Consider the following 22,660-nt stretch of genomic DNA (forward strand, 5'->3'; position numbering starts at 1 on the left):
TTTTGTTGTTCCTAATTTACCCTCTTTAAAGGCTCACCCTGAGGTAGCTAGGGATACAATTATTAATGAAATTCAATTAAGCAGAGTTTCAGGCTCTTTTTTAACCCCGCTGTTTGTTAATTTCCATATATCACCATTGGGTATTATGCCAAAAAAAAAAAATAGATGAGGGCTCTTTCCGGCTAATTCACCACTTATCCTCAAGAAATTTGGTTTTAATGCTTTAATGTCCAAGTCAGATATTAAGTCTGCTTTTAGACTCCTTCCTGTTCACCCGTGTGGATTTAATTCTTTAGATTTTTATTTTGATGACTGCTTTTTTTTTTTTTTTTTTTTTTTTTGATAAGTGCCTGCCAATGGGCTTTTCTTTGTCATGTTCGTATTTTGAAAGTTTTTCTTAATTTCTTCATTGGGTTTTACAAACTAATTGTAAGGATGCAGGTATCCTCCATTATTTAGACGATTTTTTGTTTATCGGTCCTTATGGTTCCTCAATATGCGAAGATACCCTCAATAAATTTATCCAAATGTGTGAGCACTTTGGTGTTCCTATTGCTCAAAAAAAAAAAAAAAAAAAAAAAAAAGTTAGTCTGCCTAGATCCCTCGAGTTTCTGGGAATCACTCTTGATTATCAAAAAATGGAATCTGACTTCCTGATGAGAAAATTTTTAAACTGCGCATTGCGTTATCAAATTTTTTAGCCAAGAGCAAGGTCACTCTTAAGGAAATTCAATCATTGTTAGGTCTATTGAATTTTGCGGTTCGCGTCATTCCTATAGGTCGGGCTTTTGGCAGAAGTTTATAGGATGCCACTAAAGGTGTATCTTCACCTCATTCGCATGTTAGTATCCATTCTGACCTAAAGGAAGATGCTAGAATTTGGCTCTCCTTTTTGTCAGAGCATAATGGCAGATCTTTTGTCTCTGGCGATTCTTTTCCCTTTCTTTTCACAGCGGATAGCCAGTGTGGCTTCAGTATTTTATTTGACTCTCATTGGATGTCCATCCAGTGGCCAATAAGTTGGGTGTCTAAGAAACTATCTTCAAACGTAATGTGTTGGAACTTTTATTTTCTATTTTTGCAGGAATATTTATTTGGGGATCACTAATGCAGAATTCCAGGATTTTACTCCTTTCCACTAACCAGGCAGTAGTTTTATTTTTTTTATTTTTTATTTTTTTTTCCTATCAACACGTTATCTTCTAAAAATACTTTTGCTGACAGAATTTTGAGACAATTGGTCTTACAATGCCTGAAAGCAAAGTTGGGAAAGAGCAAATTTCTTTTCATAACTGACTCTTTACAAAATCGTCAGTGGTCGAATTTTTTCCTGCAGGTTCCCAACGTGGATTCGGAAGGACCCTCTTACCCCTTTCAATTTGGGACATGGTTGCACTCTGATACAGTATTTTATCAAAAAATCGTTATCTAATAGATCATGGGCTGACTATTCGGCTGCATGGCTGAAATGGAACAATTTTTGCAACCTACATTATTTTGACCCAACAGTTTCTAATCCGGTAGCAGCACTAAAGTTTGCTGAATCGATAGTAGAAAACGGTTTGTCTTACTCGGCAATAGCGAAATGCCTAGCAGGAGTTTCATTTTTCCTTTAAACTTTCTGGCAGTATTGCTTTAACTAATCTTTTCCCAGTAAGCAGTTTTTAAAAGGCTTTAGGAAAACCAATTTTATACCTGACTCGAGACCACCTATTTCCCTGTCTTTATTGAAAGAATTGTGCTCCTGTCTCATCCACGTTTATGTAAGTTTTGAGGAAGCCTTATTATTTAGCTCTATTTTTTCTCTGTCCTTTTTTGGAGCACTTCGCGTTGGTGAGGTGGTTTCTGTTAAGAAATCGGAGCCTTCGTGACTCATGATTTTGGATGTCCAGATTCATGAGTCGTTTTTTAATTTTATTTATAATAAAATTAAAGACAGATCAATTAGGCAGGGGATCTAGGTTGAACATTAAAGCAATCCATGTCTCAATCATTTGCCCTGTTGATAACATGGCAAATTGGATTAAGGTCAGACCTATGGGACAGGGCCCATTATTCATTCATAGTGATTTTTCTCCGGTTACGGTCTTTCAATTTAATTTTGTCCTAAAGAAATGTTTAAGCTTTTTGGGTAAAAAACACCTTAAAATCACATCTCATTCGTTTAGAATCGGAGCAGCTACGGAGGCCTCTAGGGCCGGGCTTTCTGATTCAGGGATAAAGGAATTGGGAAGATGGAACTCCAAAAGGTTCAAATTATATGTACGACATGATCTTTATGACTATTAATTATTGTTTTTCTTTCAGGTCCGCTAGTCATTTGGATAGTCGGACACTCTTATCTTCTGGGCCAGGAAGAGGGCCAGCCAACGATCTTATACTAAATATTTATCCTTTAATCCTTCTGATATTCAGGTCTGGTGGCATGGAGTTCGCGGCTTGAAATGGCATTGCCTGGTTGCTGAAGTGAAGAAATGGCTAATTAAATTTCCTTCCCCTGATTTAATTATATTTCATGTAGCTGGGAATGATCTTGGAAAAATCAGGACTCTTGACTTATTACACTGGCCAACAGTGAAAATGTGTCTGAAATGAAAATAGCTGGTTTGTAATAATTTTAGCATCCTAAAAACGAATATGTTACTTAAAAATCATTATTAGCTCTTGTTGCTGAGATACATGTCATCCCTTCACCCCCGGAGCTTTTTCCGTTTTTCCGTTTTCGTTTTTCGCTCCCCTCCTTCCCAGAGCCATAACTTTTTTATTTTTCCGTCAATTTGGCCATGTGAGGGCTTATTTTTTGCGGGACGAGTTGTACTTTTGAACGACATCATTGGTTTTACCATGTCGTGTACTAGAAAACGGGAAAAAAATTCCAAGTGCAGTGAAATTGCAAAAAAAGTGCAATCCCACACTTGTTTTTTGCTTGCCTATTTTGCTAGGTTCACTAAATGCTAAAACTGACCTGCCATTATGATTCTCCAGGTCATTACGAGTTCATAGACACCTAACATGACTAGGTTATTTTTCACCTAAGTGGTGAAAAAAAATTCCAAACTTTGCAAAAAACAAAACAAAACAAAATTGCGCCATTTTCCGATACCCGTAGCGTCTCCATTTTTCGTGATCTGGGGTCGGGTGAGGGTTTATTTTTTGCGTGCCGAGCTGGCGTTTTTAATGATAGCATTTTGGTGCAGATACGTTCTTTTGATCGCCCGTTATTGCATTTTAATGCAATGTCGTGGCGACCAAAAAAACGTAATTCTGGCGTTCCGATTTTTTTTCTCGTTACGCCGTTTTGCGATAAGGTTAATGCTTTTTTTTTATTGCTAGATCGGGCGATTCTGAACGCGGCGATACCAAATATGTGTAGGTTGGGGTTTTTTTTTATTGATTTATTTTGATTGGGGCGAAAGGGGGGTGATTTAAACTTTTTTTTTTTTTTTTTTTTTTTTCTTCACATTTTTAAAAACTTTTTTTTTTTACTTTTGCCATGCTTCTATAGCCTCCATGGGAGGCTAGAAGCAGGCACAGCCCGATCGGCTCTGCTATGCAGCAGCGATCATAAGATCGCTGTTACACAGCAGAATTGCAGGTGTGCTGTGAGCGCCGACCACAGGGGGGCGCTCACAGCCACCGGCAATCAGTAACCATAGAGGTCTCCAGGACCTCTATGGTTACCTTCCTGATGCATCGCCGACCCCCGATCATGTGACGGGGGTCGGCGATGCGCTCATATCCGGCCGCACGGCCGGATGCGGTAGTTAAATGCCGCTGTCTGTGTTTGACAGCGGCATTTAACTAGTTAATAGCGGCGGGTGATCGCGATTTCACCCGCCGCTATTGCGCGCACATGTCAGCTGTAAAAAACAGCTGACATGTCGCGACTTTGATGTGCGCTCACCGCCGGAGCGCACATCAAAGCGGGGGTCCCGACATGTGACATACTATACCGTCACATGTCGGGAAGGGGTTAAGATTATTATGCAGGAAAATAGGGAAATTTTGAATTTTCAACAAATGTGTATTGGTAAACCTGATTACAGACCTGTTGAACCAATGTCAGCCATTTTATTCATTGTGTCTGCATAGTTTGTACTAATTGAAGTCTCTTTCTCTTGTTGCAGTAATTTTGTGGAGAGAATTTACACTTTGAAAATGCCTCGTAAATGTGCAAATATTGTTAACAATTTTTGTTACGTGTGTGGTTATGTGACATTTGCCAACCAAAGAAGACCAATTACTCCACTTGTGAAGACTGCTTACCATCATTACTTTGGTGTAAAGGTTGGTGATCAGGAGAAGCCCTGGGCTCCACACATTTGCTGCAATAGTTGTTCAGTAAATCTGGTTGCATGGTTGAAGAATAAAGGACGTTCTATGCGTTTTGGTGTGCCAATGATTTGGAGGGAGCCAAGAAATCATGTAGACGACTGCTATTTCTGCATGGTTGCTCCTCTTCAGCATGGCATGTCAAGAAAAAAGAAGGGGACTATTGAGTACCCTAACATCCCCTCGGCTATAAGACCAGTCCCACATGGGAAAGATCTTCCCGTTCCTCGCCCTCCAAAGGAATATGTACTGGAATCAGATCAGGAGGAAGAATCGCCCGGAAGTTCATCACAAGATCTTGAATATGATTCACAGTCTGCATCAAATGAACCACATTTGCTTTCTCAGGGTGAACTCAATGATCTGATACGCGACCTGGACCTGTCGAAAGAAAAGGCAGAGCTTCTGGCTTCAAGATTAAAACAATGGAACTTTCTACTGTACAATGTTAAAGTGACTGCCTATAGGCATCGACAAAGAGATTTACATGTTTATTTTAAAAAGCAAGACAATCTCGTTTTCTGCACCAGTGTTGATGGTTTAATGTCCGCTATGAATGTTCAGTACAACCCACTAGATTGGAGACTTTTCATCGACGGTTCAAAGGTTAGTTTAAAAGCTGTACTATTGCACAATGGAAATGTTCTTCCTTCCGTTCCTGTAGGCCATGCTGTTTGCATGAAAGAAACCTACAACAATATGAAACTGCTTCTGGACGCAATAAAATACAGTGACCACCAATGGCAGATCTGTGCAGACTTGAAAGTGGTTGCAATATTGTTAGGCATGCAGTTGGGATACACAAAATATTGCTGTTTCCTATGTGAGTGGGACAGCCGTGCTAGATCTTCTCACTACAATATAAAAGTGTGGCCTACAAGGGACAAAATGTGTCCTGGAATTAAGAATGTTCAACACTGTCCACTTGTTGAACGCAGTAAAATCATTCTGCCGGCGCTACACATTAAACTTGGTCTTATGAAAAATTTTGTTAAGGGAATGAACCAAGAAGGAAATGCTTTTAAGTACCTCAGAGGGAAGTTTCCACAACTCAGTGATGCTAAAGTGAAAGAAGGTGTCTTCATTGGTCCTCAAATTCGTGACCTACTTAGGGATGGAAATTTTGACGAGATCCTACAAGGCAATGAGAAGGCGGCATGGCAAGCCTTCAGAGATGTTGTACGTGGCTTCTTGGGAAACAGACGAGTTGATAACTATGTTGATATTGTGAATAACCTTCTTACGAAGTATCATAAATTAGGCTGCAACATGTCATTAAAAATACACTTTCTGGACTCTCATCTGGATTTCTTCCCGGACAATTGTGGTGCAGTAAGCGATGAGCATGGTGAGCGATTCCACCAAGATATTTTAAATATGGAACAAAGATATCAGGGCAAGTGGAATGCTTCCATGCTTGCAGACTACTGTTGGACATTAATCAGAGATGTACCAGAAGAAAACTTCAATAGACAAGCAAAAAGAAAGCGTTCTCGTGAATAGGTCTTGTCTGAACTGTTGTGTTCAGTTAATGTATTGTGTTCTTGCTATTTTAATCATATTTTAAACAATATTTCAAGTTTGAACATGACATTTGTGTGCAATTTATACTCTTGTAATGAATGCTTCTCGCTACCTACAGCACATACATCCATGGCGTGTATCTAAAAAACGAGAGCTAATTAAACAATTCTGTGGGTATATTTGAGTTTCTCGACCCAAAATTAGTAATATTTGCCTATTTTCATCAAAGAAACATAAAAAAAGTTGTTTTTTGTTGGCCTGTGTTATCGGCCATGCGATCCGATTTTATTTATCTTAAACAAATTCTGCCTGATTCAAACTTTGTTTTTTCAAGATTATTCCCAGACTTTTGTGGCACAACAATTAATTTTCTTTTTTAGATAAAATCCGGAGAAGGGTCAATAAATCCATGGAAAAATGTTTTCTTTTAATTTCAGGGTTTTCATTCCGGCATTTGGATTTGGAGGGTTTTTTACTGGGCCTTTATAGGCCTGATTTGGTTCATTTATCTGATATTGGCCTTGATATTTTTAATTTGGACTTACAAACTATCATTGAAAAATGGCTGTGTGGTTTGGGGGGGGCCATGTCTCGCTGAGTCATGGCCTTGTGGGAAAATCACCCATGTCTGGGTGGATTGGTTTATTGGAAAAGTTTGGTACTTTGGTTTTATAATTTATGGAGTTTATTTATTGGTGATTAATTAATTTATGTAACCCTAAATAAACTACACGGCCATTTTTATCCACAATTAAAGCGTTTTGTGTTTTTATTGTATGAATGGGTTCTATGAGGCCATGTTAGCCCCCCCGCGTAAACCTGAAAGAAATATAGCGGGGGTCTCATGGCCTCATGGACCCTGTCATTTAATATGGCTTTCTGTCAGAAGAAAGGTCAAGTAAAGGTCAGGTCAGTCATCTCTGAAAGTGTGAAACTGGTTTTATCCAATTTTTTCTGGTATGTTTGGTGCCTATTGTAACGGTTTTCTATTGGCTGTAAGCAGCTTTGCCGCTCTTTTTTTGAATATATACACACCTGTTTTGTGGTATCTGGTCATTCTGTCAGCGGAAGAAGATAAAGAAGACCCCACCCTCCCTCCCCTGAATTCTTGTAAATTTACTGTCGTGTAGTTTAATTGTGGGAAAATCACCCATGTCTGGGTGGATTGGTTTATTGGAAAAGTTTGGTACTTTGGTTTTATAATTTATGGAGTTTATTTATTGGTGATTAATTAATTTATGTAACCCTAAATAAACTACACGGCCATTTTTATCCACAATTAAAGCGTTTTGTGTTTTTATTGTATGAATGGGTTCTATGAGGCCATGGTAATGTACCGTACCTGAAATTTTAATCCCCACATTATCCTTCTGTGCAACGTCATTAAACACCAATATCCAGCTATTTTGGGATGAAATTAACATTTTTAAGGTTTATTTTTGTTAATAAAGGATTGTCAAAATTATTGGGCTTTAGGTGTGAAAATAAAAAAAAATAAAAAAAAGTTTACGTTTTTTGGGTAAATTATATATAAAAGAGATACCATAAACCAGAACGTATATTTTTGAATTTGTCTTTGGAGGTCGACTAAACATATCTTGATATCATCATAGCGAAGGGAACCGCATAGGATTTTTTTATTTTTTGAAATTCAATATAACCTCCAAAAAAGGCAAAGAAAGGCGGGAATTATGGTAACTACTAAAAAGAAAGGATAAATGTCAAAAAGAGACATTCCTGGCAACTGGAAAATATGTTTAGCAGATAATGGACCTCTGCGGATTTTTCCACAGCGGATTTTAGAAATCTGCAGGTAAAAGGCACTGCGTTTTACCTGCGGATTTACCGCGGATTTTGTGCGGATTCCACCTGCGGATTCCTATTGTGGAACAGGTGTAAACCGCTGCGGAATCGGCACAAAGAAGTGACATGCTGCGGAATGTAAACCACTGCGTTTCCATGTGTTTTTTTTCCGCAGCATGGGCACAGCGTTTTCTGTTTTCCATAGGTTTACATTGTACTGTAAACTCATGGGAAACTGCTGCGGACCTGCAGCTGCAGATCCGTGCACATAGCCTTAAGGGGGTTGTCTGGTCTAGAATGACAAGACTGCAGTCTCTGTTTGTGATGCAGACTTGTGTATATCGCATAGTAGACCACCGATCCCGACAGAGACACCGGTAGAATCCTCGCAGCGCACAGTGCGTGCACTAGGAGGGTTCACAAGTCTGCGTCACACAAACAGGTGATCATGAGATTGGCAGCAGCCTGTTTAGGCTGCACAATTATCACGAAAAGAGGAAAGGTCAATCTCAATAATCGTGCAGTCCAATCTGATCCTTTAAGTGATCTTGTGGAGTCCGTTCCTTGATTGGCTGGAATGGCTTTAGTAGCATGAGGAGGACCACACAATATAAAGTGGTTTTAATGTTATGGCTAATCAGTGAATGTAGTTAGCTGTACACAAAGATGATTATTTAGGTTGTAAAAACAGGTTTCCCCACATGACACAGTTTAACCTACGAAGATGGCGAGTACTGAGCAATATTAGGAAACACTGTGTACACAAGGGAGGGAAACGCGGCTGAATTGTCCAATGAATAAACAGAAGATGAAAGGACGACTCTTCGTTAGGCAAATACTTGGCTGCGGAGAATGTGGGAATATGAAGCCAGAGTCAGCCCTAAACCACGAAGCCGGCATTGTCCGCCTCGCCTCCTGTGTCACTGGGAATAACTTCATAGTTTAAGTGACTTAATTTTATATTTTTCAGATTGCAGAACTGTCAATCTTCCCGTTACAATCAGTTTGCAGACGGAAAAATTCTTCTAATAAATAAAATTATAAAAACATAAAAATATAATTTCCATTGGCCTGCAAGAGTCATACAAAGCCCAAAATAGAATCACAGAGTGTAGGCAAATTGTGACCCCCGGAGAAAAGAGACCCCTGCTCTTCACATTCAGGGAACTCCATTTCCATTTTTCAACTAATTATTTTGTAACCACAGGAACACATGCGGGGGTAAAGAAACAAAACTACAGGTTTCGCTGGGCCAACTCAATGGTGCATTTCAGAAATTAGGGATATAGGACGATGTGACCACCAGCGTTCCCTTAGGCATAGTTATATTCTGGTTTATTTCCATCTACAGTAGTCCGCTCCGCTCCCATCGCTGCGGCTGGAAAACATTTCATAGATTCCTCATTAGCAGCTATCAAGGCAGAGGCAAGAATTTCCCACGGAGCAATCAGTGAAACCAGGGAACTATGAGCAGAGCCTCGTTCAGACGTTTTTTTTTTTTCCAGAAAACGGACACGTGAACAGCCCCATACCCATTAGGGCTTGGCAACATGCTGTACCCCCCAGGATTAACCCCTTAACCCCAGAGGTATTTTCGTTTTGCATTTTTGTTTTTTGCTCCCCTTCTTCCCAGAGCCATAACTTTTTTTTTTTTTTTTCGGTCAATATGGCCATGTGAGAGCTTGATTTGTGTGGGACAAGTTGTACTTTTTAACGACACCATTGGTTTTAACATATGTCCTGGAAAACAAGAATAAAATTCCAAGTGTGGTGAAATAGCAAATAAATTGCGCCATTATCCGATACCCATAGCGTCTCCATTTTTCATGATCTCGGGTTGGATAAAGGCTTATTTTTTGCGCCGAGCTGAAGTTTTTAATTATACCATTTTGGTACAGATACGATCTTTTGATCGCCCGTTATTGCATTTAAATAGAATGTTGCGGCGACCAAAAATAAAAAATGTAGTTCGGGTGTTTTGACTTTTTCTCGTTATGCCGTTTAGCAATCGGGTTAATTTTTATTTTTTATATATAGAGTGATAGATCGTGAGATTCTGAATGCGGCGATACCAAATATGTCTATGTTTGATTTTTTGATTGTTTTATTTTGAATGGGGTGAAAGGGGGGTGATTTGAACTTTTATATTTTTTTTAAATATTTTTTTATTTTTTATTTTATTTTTTTTTTTAACTTTTGGCATGCTTCAATAGTCTTCATGGGATGATCAGATCACCTGTATGTAGCAGAATTGCTGACTTGCTATGAGCGCAAACCCCTGGACAGTGACAACCATAGAAGTCTGCTGGAGACCTTGGGTTGTCATGCCAACCTATCAGCAACCTGTGGTCATGTGACATGGGCGCCGATGGGTGGGATTTCCGGCACGCTTGCAGGAAGCAAGTGTTAAATGCCGCTGTCAGAGTTTGACAGTGGCATTTAACAGCCGTGGGTGGATCGTTATTCCACCCGCAGATTTTAAACCCACATATCAGCTGTTCAAAACAGCTGACATGTGCCAAAAAAGATGTGGGCTCAGTGCCGGAGCCCACATCAAAGGGAGAGAGTCCGATATCTGCGTACTATTACACCCAATGTCAGAAAGGGGTTAAAAATAAAAAAAAAAAAGAAAAAAAACTTGCACTTTACAGTACCAGCAAATGAGAGTTCTTAACGCTCATGAGCATGCTGCTTATTTTTTCCTGGCAGATTTGAACCAAAGTGTTTGTTTTTTAATCTGCAGCGTGTCAATTTTGTCAGCATTGTTTGCAGCAATTTGTATGGGAAAAAAAAATTAAAAAACACAACAACCAAAATGCATAATAAAAAGTATATGCAGTGGTTTTTCTGCCCACAATTTCCTATTTGGTACTGAAAAATCTGCTTCAAATACTCGATGTGTGCACATGCTTTTATAGTCAAAGTGGTTAAAGGGAACCTGTCAGCAGGATTTTGCCAAGTAAACTAGAGGCATTGTCAGGTTGGCAGTGTTACACTGATTAAAATGATACCTGGGGTGAAGAAATCCGTCTTGTGGTTCTTGTGTATTCAGTGTTAGAAGCTTGCAGTTAATGATATGCTCGTGCTCTGGGGCGGGACTGTAGGCAGAGTCTTATCTTCCTGCTCTAAGCCAGAGAAACCAAGGAAAGATCTGACCACAAGCCGCCCCGAAGAACAAACATGTTCCTCATCATAGAGAGCGACTGTTTGCACTTCGGGGTGGCCTGTGGGCAGATCTTTCCTTGGTGGCCTCTGTTCACACAGGCTGCATTTTAGTTAGCACTGGACAGCCCGCCTGATCCAAGAGTATGGGCGTCATTAATAGGCTGTAAGCCAGATGTTCTGCATCTTCTGTGTGTGAACATTGCCACATACAGACTGTATCTTTTCTGCACTGGTGTACCAAACGGCCAATTGTAAGCTGGCTGTCCCATCGGTATTACCGCACCTGTGTAGCCGCCATCTTTATTTGGGTCCACTGGAACCGATAGTGCATTTGTTTTGAGGCCTAGGCAGGTAAGCGTCTCTGACTTTTTCCTGGTGTGTTTTTTATAGATTTTTGGAGAATTTTCAAGTCCTCTTTTTGTGGTTTTGTTCTTAGAGCAGGAAGATAAGACTCCGCCTACAGTCCTGCCCTGGGTCATGGGCATATCATTAACTGAAAACGTCTGACACTGATTACACAAGAACCACAAGACATTCCTTCACCCCAGGTATCATTTTATTCAGTGTGAGGCTATGTGCACACGTTGCGGATTTCGCTGCGGATCTGCAGCAGTTTTCCATGAGTTTACAGTACCATGTAAGCCTATGGAAAACAGAAACCGCTGTGCCCATGCTGCGGAAAAAAACACACAGCATGTCAATTCTTTGTGCGGATTCCGCAGCGGTTTACACCTGCTCCTCAATAGGAATCCCCAGGTGTAAAACAGCAGGTGGAATGCGCGGTTAATCCGCACGTAAAACGGAGTGCCTTTTGCCTGCGGATTTCTCAAACCCGTTACGGAAAAATCCGCAGACCTCAAAAATATGTGTGCACATAGCCTTAGTGTTGTGGGGTGTTTTGTTTTTTGTCATCCAGGTGTATACAAAACAAACCCCCAAACTACAGACATGTTCATTCTGGATTATGTATAAAAGTTGACAAAGTAAATTAGTGGGTGCAAAAAAAAAAAAACACAAAACAGATAGCACTCGGGTGCCATCCAGGTGCTGCCCGTTTTTACCGTTTAGTGGGTAGAAGAAGCTTAGAAAAGGTTTATTTTTGTATATGAGCAAAAGAGATGCAACAGGTTGTAAAAATGGACACCTACGAAAAAAAAAAAGTTGAACTTTATATAGGCTAATAGAAAAATGTCCAAAATGTCCCCCCAGCCCCACCACCCCTTTGTAGAACATGATTGCAGGACTTGAACAACTCTGTCCATTAGGGCTTGAAGACATCAAAAGCGGGTTCCCTGCTCCTCTGGATGCAAACAGCATCTTGATGATTTGCCCAAGTGCATTCAGCACAGTAGACGATTCCTCAGACAACCATTAATAACCTTAATCGATAGCAGCCAAGACTAAGCGCGGGGATTTCTGAGCACTTTTACTTGATACAGAATAAATTGAGACGTTTTGAAAATGTTCTTTCCATTTCAATAACATGTTTGCCGGTCCGGTGATTTCCATAATTCCACGATTCTTAGGCTACTTTCACACTAGTGTCGGTATGGGGCCGTCGCACTGCGTCGGCCCGACGTACCGACGCATACTGTGAAGAAAATGCCCGACGTTGGCAGTGGAAGCAGTCTTAAGACGCTTCTGCTGCTTCATTGTAAGGTACGGGGAGGAGGGGGCGGTTCCGACGCACAAAAAAAACGTTACATGTAACTTTTTTTGTGGCAGCGGTGCGCCAAAACACGGTGCAACCGTCGCACGATGGTTGCGATGTGTGGCACTGCGTCGCAATGCGTCACTAATAAAAGTCTATGGGGAAAAAACGCATCCTGCAGACAACTTTGCAGGATGCGTTTTTTATCCACAACGATGCATTGCGACGTGCAGTGCCCGACGCCAGTGTGAAAGTAGCCTTACTTCTTGCTGTTACAATTTCAATGTCGAGCAACGTGTATTTACAGCATAAAGGTAGAAGCACAATCTACACCAAAAACACCATGCTGAGATTTGTGACTCAATGTGAAGATACACAGATGCAATTGTACATGCCCATAGGGTACAGAACAGGTTGTGAGCCGGGCCAACACCCACACTAGTCCTGAAACAGTAACGTATGAGCTCAGTTACCGCAGGGAAATACCAGACTTGTTTGTGGAAACTACTGGCGGGCCCTTACCTGGGACGGGATGGGCTTTATGTGCCGCAGAAAATCCAACACTTCATAAGTAGTTGCAGGATTATACATTAACAAGAGAGCGTGAAGTGCCGCTGAGGTCATCAAAGCCTTTCAGAGAACGGCATTACAAAAATATATGAATTATTGCAGAGTTGATGGATGGGAAAAACAAAACAAAACACTGTGTACATAGCCTTAAACATTTCCTATATGTCTGTGCGCATGCTGCACTTTAATGGTACAATGCAAAAAAACATTTAGCAATTCTATCAATACTGCGCCTATACAATGGTGCCCCAGGCGTAACCTTACAGGATAGGTCAGCTGCTCCTCACTCCTGAAATTTGTGACAAATCCCTCAAGGGCATAGCTACCTTTGTACTATGGATCCCAACTGCAATGTTACAGTCACCTGTGAGGCGAGTGTATGGGGAAGGAGAAGGATGGGAGGAGGAATATAGTAGGGCGCAGAGGAAACAGTAAAACCCGGCAACAACTGATCACTCAATTTTTATCTTTTCAATCCACAGATTAGCGCGGTATAAATGTATTTTTTCCTTTAGGGACAACAGTGGTTATTGCAGACTGGGGTGTCCATAAAGGGGAGCGGAAGATCAGGGCAGGTCAGATGTGAAGCATATTAGTAAGTTACATAAGTTAGTAATTTAGGATCATTTAATTACACAACCCCCATAACATACAGTGATGTATTGTAGCAGGTTATCGTCGCAGGAGAGTGTGCGCCGTTGTGCATTTAGCTCGTAAAAGATCACATTCAGGGGATATAAAACAACAAACCTTCATATGTAGGAAGTCTACATGTTCTCAGCCTCTGGATGTTACCAAGAACGTCCCCAACCACTGACAGTAAGCAGACATTAAAGAGGTTTCCCCAAAATTGCAATCTTAGGCCAATTTCACACGTCAGGGGCTCCGGTACGTGTGGTGACAGTTTTCTCACGTACCGGAGACACTGACTCACGTAGACACATTAAAATCAATGTGTCTCTGCACGTCAGCGTGTTTTCACGGACCGTGTGTCCGTTTGCAAAACACGGAAACATGTCAGTGTTCGTGGGAGCGCACGGATCACACGTACCCATTAAAGTCAATGGGTGCGTGTTAACACGTACCGCACACGGATGCTGTTCGTGCCCCATCCGTGTGTTTTTCCTGTCATAGGGTTAAAATTGTAAAAATTGTTGCAATACACGGACACACGGACAGCACACGGACCTTAAAAACGTACTCACGGACATCACATGGATCCCACACGGATAGTCTACGTGAGCACACGGACAAACAGACACTGATAACTCCGGTACCATTTTCTCCGGTACCAGAAATATCTGGACGTGTGAGACTGGCCTTATGAAGAGCAATTCCAGGAAAGAGGTTCTGCGGACCCCATCTTGAATAGAGCAGAGGTCAGCATGCTCATCCTCCACTCCATTCATTGTCTATGGGACTGCAGGAGGAAGCACAGTGCGGTGCTCCGTTATTTCCAGTGGTCCCACTGACCAATGGAGCAGAGGTTGCTCACATAAGTCCCATTCAGGACAAGCACTACTCGTAAACAGGAACAGGTCACATGAAAAAACGCAAGGAAGCTGCAGATATGGGGTTAATCAGCAGGTTAATAGCGTTGTGAATCTGCCCGGCGCGGGCACTCAGACCCCCGCTGCTGGGAGGAAATTAACTTTATTCCCCCCGGAAACGTTCAGGTTACAGTCACCACTGTGTATGGTGAGCGACCGCTGTAACCACACTCCGGAGCTGACTGACAGCTCGCTCAGCATTAGGGCTGGCTGTCAGTCAGCGCCGGGGGCGCAGTTACAGCTGCCCCTCTCTATACACTGAGCGGTGACTGAACCGGCAATGGTGCCACCCTGTGACTGTATCCCCAAGACTGCTGGGAGGAATAACGTTAATTTCCTCCTGGCAGCGGAGCTCTAAGTGCAGGCGCCGGTCAGGCTCAAACCACTATCAACCTGTAGATTAACAGGGCTGGTTTTTGTTTTGTTTTTTTCTTCAAGTGACAGGTTCCGGAATCTGCTGGGGGTCTCAGCAGACAGACTTCTAGAGCGAAGTAGAGGTGCACATGCTCGACCTCCGTCATTCATGGTCAATGGCACTGCCAGAAATAGCAGAGCTCTGAAATCTGCTTTTTCCTGGAGACCCACAGACCATGAACGGAGCAGAGGCAGAGTATGTGCACATATACACATACAGGGGTATAGAGTCCCATTCTCGAGATCGCTGGGGGTCCAACTACCCAACAAATAGCAATTTTGAGAAATCTCTTAAATTAAAAAAAGAAAAAAAATATTAAAAACACTGGAAAAATTAGATTTCTGTACTCCCATCGCCTATTTCCTGAGCGCTAGCTTCTCTTTCAGGAAGTAATAAACCTCTACAACTAAAATGTAAAGCGTTGCCAAACCCCTCGGGGCGATAGACTGGGTAGTATTATTGGAAGAGCTTTGATGTTACACAGTAGCACGACGGGACTACCATAAGTATGTGAGAACGATACCAGACTGCACTTTTATTGATGCAATGTACATGATTATGTGTTGTACACACTTTTTCTATCACAAAACGTGGGGCCAAGACCTCACTGAAAAGAGCTGTGGCTTTTAGGAGAAGTAGAGCAGCCTGAAATTTAACAACAAAATTTTGCCAAAATTTGGGCACAAATTGTTGGTGCAAAGTAAACTAAACAATGAGTGAATATCCTATTGATACATTTAGTGCATCTTTCGTCATGATTGTTTACGGTCCCATAGATTAGTAGGCCATCATCTATCCGACCGATAACTTCTAATCTTGGTACAACCCCATTAGGGGATTAGAAAAATTTTATTCAATTTCTTTGGATATGATTTTTTTTTTATCAAAAGATAAAGATCGACCAAAGTTTTAATTCCATCTCTACCAATACTTTAGGTTATAACTAAAGCTCCAACATGTTTATGTAAACCTTTCCCTTACACGCATATTGAAGCCATTTTCAGTCTGTGCCATCACCGTGTGTGAATATAGCCAAATTCTTATACCATCACAACCAGTAAACAGCCGGTTTTGTCAAGGGAAGGCAGACATTTGCTGCATAGGTAATGTAGTATTACAGGGCGCCATCAAGATATCTAATACAATCATGACTTGCGCTAATCACATAAGGCCTCAGTTGTATAGGAGAAAACCCCTTTGAAATCTCAAATTATAAAAAAATAAAGTAAGCAACTTGGAAAATGCTCTAAATAATATTTAACGTTATTTTAGGTCTACAGCTCCATTGCAGATCTTTATGTCTCCATGGCAACAGACTACAAATAAAACATTGTGTAGCCAGTATAAAACAAAGAAAACTGATCCCAGTTATGGACCTACTCTAAGGCTACTTTCACACATCCGGTTTTCAGTGTCAGGCTAAATCTGGCGAATGTTGGAAAAACTGGATCCGGCGCAGATTTTGAAAAACTGATGCGACGGATCCGTTTTTTTGCCGGATCCAGCTAGCCTATCTAGATTATTGGATAAATAAAAAAAAAAATTTGGAGCATGCTCAGTTTAAAAAAACAGATCAGGCCACCGGATCCGCCTTTTTCCGGATCCGGCAACCTTCCGGCTCCCATAGGCTTTCACTGTAACAAACAGCCGGAAGTGTCGGATCCGGCGCTTCAGGCTTTTTCGCCGGAGACAAAAAACGTTGCAGTAGACGTTTTTTTTCCGACGCCGGAGTCGGAATTTTAGCCGGATCTAGAAAAAAAAAAATGGAAGGAACGCTGGGCCATGCGGCGCGATCCGGCGCTAATAAAAGTCAATGGGGGAAAAACCGGTTCCGTTTTTTTTTTTTTTTCTTCCGGTTACGTTTTTTCTCTAAAGAGCCGGATTTAGCCTGAAACAAAAAGACGGATGTGTGAAAGTAGCCTAGTACTCCAACAGGTGAAATTCCCTGCGTCTTGGTCATGTGGTGACTTGCTAAAAGAAAAATAAATAAAAAATAAAAACAATGGCAGAGAGTTTGGTATGTTTTTGAACAGGGCGAGAAGAGTATAATAATGTAAGGATAATGAGGGCTAATACAAGGCTGGACAGGTCTGATGTCAGATTAACTGGTATAATGAACGTGGTAGCAAATAAGGTGGGGAGCAGTTCCAAAAAGAAACAAACAAAGCTTCTGTTCACACTGCTTTTACTTCCTTTTTTAAAAAAAAAAAAAAGATTTATGACAAATGTGATGGATCTGTTTTACATCAAATACCAATAAAAAAAAAAAAAAAAACACCACAAGAGTGAATTGCAATAGGTCCTCCGATTTTACGTATAATCTTTACTGGGTAGGATTGTGCTGCAGATTACCGACTCCCTTCTAGGCTACTGTTGACCAGACAGGTTACAAGAAGTCCAGCAGATCAGAACCTTCTTCTAGTGGATGGTTTTGGTACATTCAGTTTTCTAGTACTAGTTTCAATTTTGCTGAATAGCACAAATCCGCCGTGCACACAGCCATGTCCACAATATGTGGGTGTGAGCAGCCCGATACTTCACATATCTTGTGGACTTGGCATTATACAGTGGGTCCCATCAGGAGTACAGCGCTCCCCAGCCTCCTGACTTCCTGGATGGGCAGACAATCCTGCTTGAGTGACAGTCCAGGCCTCCGGCTTCCTCGCTCAGCTAGCCCTTCCATGCTGTTATAGGAGGCAACTTTGCCTTTCATGCATCCAAAAAGCAGATAAACTGGAGAGGTGGCGGGGATTAGGAGCAAACCACGCTCCATCGCTACCCTTGACCCCAGGCCAATAGGAAAGATCTTGTAAGCACTGAGCAAGCTCAGCCAACACTCCAAAGCAAAGCAGTAGCTGAACCCTTTGGTAATAAGCTGGAAACAGAAAATTAGTTATAATATATCTGGAGAATGGGGGCAAATTTTAATAATTATGATTCTGAAAACAAAAATGTTTTTATTTATTTATTTATTTTTTATTAGGACTTACAACATAACTGTCTAAGAAGATGGGAATAATCCTGTACTGAATGTATCAATAGAATTGTAGGGGCAGTATGGTGACTCCGTGATTAGCACTGCAGTCTTCCAGGGCTGGGATCCAGAGTTCAAATTTTGCACCCAAATCTGCAACGCGTGCACATAGCCTAAGACGTACTGATAGGAAATTTAGATTGTGAGCCCCAATGGGGACAGTGATGATAATGTATATAAAAGGGATGTGGAATATGATGACGCAAAACAGAACATAAAAATAAAAATGTTATAATTTTAAAATATGTTTTGCTATCGCTGTTCTATAGTTATTCAAAACAAAAAGAATAAAAAGGAGGCCCAAGGTATATACTTACAGGATTAGTAATATTGGGGGTCCCAAAAATAGATAACAGAGCGCTGTATTCGGCTATGGGAGTACCACAAAAATAGAAGGGAGCACTAGAGGTCCCGTGAGTCATTAAAACGGGAAGACTGAGAACTAAAATTATAATGAATGGTGGAGGTCCCAGGAGTCAGCGCTCCACCAGATACTAATCAGTGCAGATCTTCAGTAAACGCCTTTAAGTAGTTGGATAGGTTTCCTGAAAATACATCTCTAAGGAGCACGTGTGGTGCACAATAAGGTTTCCTAGAATACCCTGTGTGTTTCCTCGTTAGATTCAACAAAAACATAGTGAAATTATTTTACATCGGACCCCTGATAGGTGGAAGAAGAGGTGGAAAAGACAAACAACAAAGCGTGGGTAAGAAAACATCAGCGCTCTATACACAGCGCACCAACGCCAAGTATCCACACAAGAGGATTATCCACCTCCGCGATGACGGGAAACACTAGCGACACAGATAACACTTACACTGAAGCAAACGTCATAGAAGGTTCAATCAGGCCTCATATATACAATCACACCGCAGATCAGAGCTGTACGGGTGGAAACTCACAAAAAGTGCGAAAATTAATCACTTTTTATTCCTTTCAAAACCAAAATATTCTGCGTCACTGTGCAAAGATCGTCACCTCTCACAATCTACATTTCTCATCAGTCACATTCATGAGGGCCAATTACCCCATCAGATTGTTTATAGAGTGCGCTAATAAACCAGAAAACTCATATGCAAACAAAAGGGGAATATACAAACTGTAACCCGGTCATATATAGCAACAAATGCCGCGTTACAGGCGTGCTCTCCCCCAATCAGATGAGCAGCTTGAAGCCCATGGGGATCAATACAACATCTCCAAAAGTGTTTTTGTAGTGTTTTGATTGGACAGTGCCTTGTTTGGAGTGTGCTTTGTTGTCCCCCTACCAAAATTTTTTTAAAAACCTCAAGTGGGAAAAAAAAAAAAAAAAAAAAAAAAAAGAGGACTCAATATAGGAACCACAAAGTGGATTTACCATAGAAATGAATAGGTAGAGTCTATTAAGAGTTTTAGGACTTGTTCACACTTTTTTTTTGCTATAGGAAAAAAAAAAAAATAAGTATGTTACAGTACCGACAAAGTGAATGATATTTCTGACATCTCATGCACACGCTGCTTATTTTTTACTCGCATATTTGAACCTTCAAAGCTTCTTTCACATCTGCAGTGAGTCAATTCTTCCAGCATTTTTCACCCTTTCTCTTCCTACAACTCGCAGTTTTATTGGACGTCCTACTTATATTTTCTTATATATTGATGCTGATATTGTCCCGTTTATTCCTTTTTTAATCTTTTTAATTGAAAATGATATCCGTCAATAAAAATTCAAAGGTGAAAAAAAAAAAAATAGCATGCACACTTAAATTTACACAACATTTTTCCTGCAGAAAAAAAAAAAAAAATCTGCTGCAAATACTGAATGTGTGCATATATCCTTAAATGATTTCTCTGGCTTTTTGATCCCGATCGAACAAAAACATTTAAAAAAAAAACAAAAAAAAAAAAAACACCTATTGCACATACCTCAAATATCATGCAAATGAAAGGGATTTTTTTCTCCCAAAAATCCCAGTCACATACACTAGAATATTTCCATGCAAATTTGTCTACACTGCAGGCAAAAAAAAAAAAAAGGATTAGCTTTGAAAAATAGAATTATTCTTACCGTTAATTCGGTTTCTAGGAGCCTTCCACAACAGCCTCAGGAGGTTGTCTCCATACCCTAATGGGGGACAGGAAGCACAAGAGGTAAAAGGCCCCTCCCACCTCTCATTAACCAGTGACTTACAACTGAACCCATAGCACCGGTTACCTTTTAGGTTCTCAGAAAAAAAATATCCAAGAACATCGGGAGGGAATTAACGCTGTTGTGGAAGGCTCCTAGAAACCGAATTAACGGTAAGAATAATTCTATTTTCTCTAGTTGCCTTCCACGACAGCCTCAGGAGGAATGCCAACCAATTCTGTATTCAGGGAGGGACCACAGCCTGGAGAACTTTCCGGCCAAAGACTAGATCCCGGTTGGACCAGAAGTCCAATCTATAATGTTTAGTGAATGTGTGTAGAGAAGACCATGTTGCAGCCCTGCAAATCTGCTCCGTGGATGCACCAGCCCTTTCAGCCCAGGAGACGGAGGTAGATCTGGTGGAATGAGCCTTTAGGCCTGCAGGTACCGCGACATTCTGAGCTAAATATGATTCAGTTATGGTCTTTTTTATCCAGTTGGCAATAGTACTCTTCGCTACTTTTTTGCCCTTGTTTCGGCCAGATAAATGAACGAAGAGATTTTGGTAAATTCTGAAAGCTTTAGTTTGATCCAAATAGTGTAAAACTATGCGACGTACATCCAAAGTATGGAATCTATGTTCTTCCGGATTTGTGGGATTGTGACAGAACGATGGAAGGATTATATCCTGTGATCAGTGAAACTCTGACACCACCTTTGGAAGAAAACATGGATCAGGTCGGAACACAATGGAATCGTCCCTTATGCTGAGATAAGGTTCTCTGATTGAAAGGGCTTGTATTTCCCCCACTCGCCTTGCAGTGGATATGGCAACTAAGAAGGCGGTCTTGCAGGACAGTAGCTGCGAGGAACAAGAGGATAGTGGCTCAAATGGAGGAGCCGTAAGGCCCTTTAGGACTATGTTTAAGTCCCATGATGGCACAAAGATTTGTTGCTTTGGATGATGCCTTGATGCTGAGACAAAAAAACTTTTTATCCAGGTCTTGGTCAAAGACAGAACTCAAGGCTGATACTTGAACTTTTAATGTACTCGGTTTTTACCCCAATTCCAGCCCTTTTTGTAAAAAGTCTAATATTTGTGAGATATTAGGGTGGAAGGGGTCAGGATTACAAGGGTGACACTACGAGGAGAACCTTTTCCAAATTTTGCTATATATAGCGTTAGTGACAGGTTTCCTGGATTTTTGTAAAGTGGAGATCACCGATTCTGAAAGCCCTTTAGCTCTTAGCACCTGGGCTTCAATAGCCAGGCTGCCAGTTTGAATTTTTGGGGGTTCGGATGATGAAAGGGACCCTGCAAGAGAAGATCGTCTGACGTTTGTAGAAAGACTGGACCATCCACTTGTAATTCCCTGATGAGGTGGTACCAGCTCCTCTTCGGCCATGCTGGAGCTACCAGGATAGTCTGGACCTGATCGTCTCGGATCTTCCGAAGGGTCTTTGCAAGCAATGGTATTGGAGGAAATATGTACGCTAACTGGAACCTCCATGTATGGGCAAAAGAGTCTACTCCCCGAGATTTGTCTCTGGGGTTTAGAGAGAAATAAGTCTCGACCTGTGCATTCTGACTTAAAGCTAACAGATCTATGTCAGGAAGGCCCCATCTGTTTGTCAACATCCTGAAAACGTCTGTCTTCAGGCTCCATTCTCCTGGTTGTAAGTCGTGACGACTTAGGAGATCTGATTGAACATTCACCGACCCTTTGAGGTGTATTGCTGATAATAAGAGATGTTTTTCTGCCCAGCAAAAAAATTCTGCTTGACACGACTCTCAAGTAATTGAATTTTGGACTCCCTTGGTGTTTGAGATGCGCTAGTGCAGCGCCCCAGAGTCCTGGTCGTTGCAGTACTGTGGCTCCGCCACTATGGGGAGCCATGGTGCGTCCGATGGCACTGAAGGAGTTCATCTGATAAGGTATCACAGACACCAATACATTTCACAGCTGGGCCTCCGGGGGGAGCTAAGGGTTCTATTCATTAGGCCACTCCCCACCATAGTGGGTAAACTGGGGGTCAGGCAGGAAGTTAGATCAGAAAGCTGACTGGGTTGGAACCAGGCAACACCTTGTGGCAGAGGGTGTTGTAGGGGAAGATACAGTAGGGTCTCTGTCAGGGGTGGGATCCTGACAGAGGCTTGGCAACTTGAACGAACGTAACGGGACCGTGCCTGCTCCGGGTAGCGGCGGTGCCCAAGGAAGGACTAGAAGCGAGATAGATTGTGCTGAGTGAGAAACGAGATCAAGCAAAAGGAGAAATACCAGTAGGGGTCGTGCTGTAAGACCGGAGCAACACCCTACTGAGGCGCACTACCGGTGGCCGGAACGCCGAGGGAGTATCATAACATTCAGCTTCAAGCAATACTCCAAACAGCGGCAGGACAGTCAGTCTAAGGCGGGCTGTCTAACTCAAATCACCTATGCAGTCTTGGGGGGCAACTTGTGGAGAGGGGCGACTCTAGGGTCCCAGAAGAGCTCCAAGCCTACCCGT

At 41.6% G+C, this 22,660-nt stretch overlaps 1 protein-coding gene across 9 annotated transcripts in view; it reads right to left on the reverse strand.

The window, feature by feature from the left end:
- The window catches only part of MYOF (myoferlin), a 171,413-nt gene that overhangs the window by 131,735 nt on the left and 17,018 nt on the right, over window positions 1-22,660 (reverse strand). The gene's annotated exons all lie outside the window — the stretch shown is intronic.

Source organism: Ranitomeya variabilis, chromosome 4 (genome assembly GCF_051348905.1).
Source record: "Ranitomeya variabilis isolate aRanVar5 chromosome 4, aRanVar5.hap1, whole genome shotgun sequence".
In the NCBI taxonomy this organism is placed as follows: domain Eukaryota; kingdom Metazoa; phylum Chordata; class Amphibia; order Anura; family Dendrobatidae; genus Ranitomeya; species Ranitomeya variabilis.